The 4117-nt window shown below is 30.8% G+C and overlaps 1 non-coding gene across 1 annotated transcript; it reads left to right on the top strand.

Moving 5' to 3' along the window:
* The first annotated feature begins 707 nt into the window (after positions 1 to 707).
* Positions 708 to 814, top strand: LOC137932579 (U6 spliceosomal RNA). Its single transcript, XR_011109097.1, has one exon. It is a non-coding gene; the product is annotated as a U6 spliceosomal RNA (small nuclear RNA).
* The last annotated feature ends 3303 nt before the right edge of the window (positions 815 to 4117 follow it).

Here is a 4117-nt window from a genome sequence, read left to right as displayed (position 1 = left end):
GTCAGTGATTTCGGTTCATCTGGATATTATTCATAACATACTAAATTATATTTGGATAAATTAATTTCCAAATTTCAAAATAGTTTACACTGTAAAATGATACTATATTTTAGTATGTGTGCGTAAATAAACAAGATGTTTGTGTTAAAGATGTTATGACTTCCTATTCGGAATGAATTCTACGAGAAAGCATTGGAGGAAACGAGGGCATTACAGTAAATCACAGCTGTCGTGTTGTGTTGTAACAATTAAGACCTCAGAACTAAATAAGTGGTCCCTGGAAATATTATATGATTTCTTATGGGAATACTAAAGATAAAAGACTATTGGTGTATTTTGGTGAATATTAAAAATGTAATTCTGTGATTTTGTAATGTGATATGTAAATAAATATTAATATCAAAAAATAAGTTCCTATAGTAAAAACTAGGAAAAGGCTCGATCGATTGGTTTAATTGTCTTCATATCTTTCTTTAAATATGAAGTACTTTCTTAAAGGAGAAAAACAAAAAATTGATAAAAAATATTAAAAAAATTTAAATCGACATACAAAACCGGGAATTGAAAACAATTTTCTCTAGCTATCAGATATTAAACGTCACTTTTTATTTATTTATTAAAATTATTATTCACATAGACCTGACTTGTATAGATCATAGAAAAATACCCATTTGATAGTAATTAGAATTAAATAGATTCTAATAATGGTTTACTTGCTTCGACAATACATATATTAAAATTGGAACAACACAGAGAAGATTAGCATGACCCACGAAATAATGACACGCAAAATCGTGAAGCGTTCCACATTAAAAAAAGCGAATTATGGTAATCATTCCTAATTTACGTAGGTTCAAATGTACTAATTTAAAAGAAGTCTTAAAATAAATAGAGACAGTTTTTTAATAGTTCATTTTACAATTTTCTTAATACATTAAAATTAAAAAATACCGTCTCGTTTCAGCGCATAAAGTCCAGAGCAAAGCATTAACCTTCTCTAAACATATTTATGGGGATGTACAATAATCACCACGTTTGACAGACGGACTGGCAAACTCAGCGTTGTATTATGGTTTTTTTTTTTTGACCCCCGCTATTGGGGGCCTCTCGTACCCCTATCTTATGGTGGGACAGGGACTTATTTTACAATTATATTTTTTCACATTCATTTTTTATTTTCTTTCTCTTCTTTCTTTCTTTACATTTTCATTTTCTTTCAGTCTATTTTCTCTCTTTCATACAACAGTTCATCTTTCTTTCTTATTCGCTCTATTCAACTTTCATTCTTTCCTCTTTTCTTAATCTCTATAATTTTATTTCTGTTTATTTACATTGTTTTCGTTACACATTGTTATCACAGTAGGTTTATATTTTATTTATTTACAATATTCAAAGTTATTACAATTTCTCATTGTCTATTTACATTTCTATCACTTTGTTTAACTTTTATTTATGTGAATTACTTTTTCAATTACTTGTTTACAGAATGCGAGGAAGTCGTCTTTTGTCAATTTTTCTTTTATCAGAGAGGCAATCGAGTCCTCCCTCCCTGTTGTATTATGGTTAGCAGAGAACGCTGCTACCGATCCTCTGAAAATTTGTAAACGTTGACAATTGTTGCACTCCTGAAGATGCCCCGTGGAGGGGTGAAACACGTGTTGTTTGTGATTCGCATTATTTGCCGCATACGCATTTATCAGCGGGCTGGCGGCATGGCGGCATTTGTTGCACGACTACCACTGCATTTGCGGAAGTTGCTAAATATTGGTTCTTTTATTACTTAGGATGGACTTCCGCAAAGTAACGCCTGATTCCATTAAATGTTAAACAATTAAAGCACGAATTGTGAATCATATAAGACTAACTGTGCCCGCGAATTTGTCTGCTTGAAAATTAACATAAAATATCTACGTTATATAGTACTACTTTTTTTATTTTTTATTTTCGAAAATAATAGCTCCGTGAGCTTAAGTTACTTCTTATCACATCATCTACCTGCCAGTAGCGTAAACAAACAGACAGATGTGCAGACAAATAAAAAAAATTGATTTATGTACGGCATATATAAACATATCCATGTAGTGGAAAGCGGTTATTTTAATATTACAAACAGACATTCTAATTTAATTTATTTGTATAAATTGTATCAGTGTAAACATATAATTGCTCAAAAGGGATGTATTAGGGTGTAATCAAATAAAAAATGCCATTCATAATTAATCGATTTAAAAATATGTTTACATTATCATCCAAATCTTGCTGAAATATATATATATATATATATATATATATATATATATATATATATATATATATATATATATATATATATATATATATATATATATATATATATATATATAAATAGATTTTTACGTACACAACTAAATGTTTAAATCTATCTATCTAACTTTATTTCCTTTGAAACTAGATCAAAGATTACTTATTAATCGTTTTATTTTTTAATAGGACAACTCAAAGTCCCAAATTGAAATTTAACTATTTTTAAGTGTACATTATAGTATTAATCATGTAAATGACTCAACAAATTAAGTTCCACATATTTCGATCAACTAAAACCTCTTTTATGCTACAATAACATTTATTCAATAGTAGTACACTTTTAATTTTAGATTTAAAACTATTAAACTGAGAGTCTGAGATATCTTAGGGAACTTTATTATATGTCTACACGTACCTGTTTTGAATTTGTTTACGTTTGGAAGACGATAGGGGTTACGACTTTATTTTTATTTCTTGTCTTTATCATGTTTAAATTATAGCACATAAATAATATTTTATTAAATGATGACGTCATATTTCCAAATAAAGATATTACTCTTAATGAGGATTTATTTCTTTTTTCAATGGACTGCGTACTGGCCAATAAACTTCGTTGCCCTAAAAACAGTTTAAAAACCGATTGAGTTAGTAAGACGAATTTAGTTCGTAAATAACAGTTCGAAAATTTCCAGTTGAATAATTGAATTCTACAAGAGTCGCGGGCTTTCTTTACTTTTTGAAACTCGTCGGCTGTAAGTTCAACAGCGTCGAAGTTATTTTTTAATTTGTTACGAACGTTCGATGTTTTGTTTCTCGTCCACAACGCTATGAAATGTTTATTGCTGTACTGCACGCCATCTTTTTTAATGTACAATGCGACGTGAATTACGGCATCGAATTCCACATGAGAGAATTCGTTTTATTTTAAAGGAGATGGACAAAGGCGCACAGTAGATGAGTCACAATTGTGTTGCCAGTATTTTAAATAGAAAAATTCTCTTTAATTTAAACTTTTATTGTCGCTGTAGTAGTGGAATCAAAAGTAAAACTTTTTTATTATGTTCTTCCTTTATTATTAAATTACTTTTTGTAAAGAGATCGATCTAGTGGGATACAAAATCTATACAGATAAATAAAATTGTATATTTGATAAAAATCGCTTATGAACAAATATACGGTGTACGTACCAAAATTACATTTTTTAAATATTTGTCTGTCTGTCTGTTTGCTCCGACTAATGTCTGAAATGGCTGGATCGATTTTGAAGGGAATTACACTGGCAGGTAGCTGATGTAATAAGGAGTAACTGAAACTATTTTTCATTAGAAAAATTCTAATAATATGGTAACTTAATGACACCCACAAAAATCAGTGTGAGCCACGCGAAGCGGCCGAGAACAGCTGGTCATTTAAAATATTAATATTAAGTTACAGGTATAACTTTTAACTCTAGGAATTGCTCTTACTGGTATCAATTAATGTGTACTAACGCTGTGCAATATTTAATGGAATCAGGCGTTACCTTGCGGAAGTCCATCCTAAGTAAGAAAAGGACCAATATTTAGCCACTTCCGCACATGCAGTGGTAGTCGTGCAACAAAGTGCACCGCCCGCCAGCCCGCTGTCAAATGCGTATGCGGCAAACAATGCAAACTACACAATTGCCACCGTCAAATCACTCAAAACGCGTTTCACTCCTCCACGGGTCATCTTCAGGAGTTATGTTACACTGATTAGTGCCAAACACAGAGACTGTGTTTGACACTAATCGGTGGCTAAATATTGGTCCCTTTCTTACTAACGCTGTGCAACTCCAGATTGTATTACAAAATTC

Source organism: Battus philenor, unplaced genomic scaffold (assembly GCF_028537555.1).
Source record: "Battus philenor isolate CCGP_79_NKW_IND1 unplaced genomic scaffold, ilBatPhil1.0.hap1 SCAF_11, whole genome shotgun sequence".
NCBI lineage: Eukaryota > Metazoa > Arthropoda > Insecta > Lepidoptera > Papilionidae > Battus > Battus philenor.
This window is presented reverse-complemented; position numbering and strand designations above follow the sequence as displayed.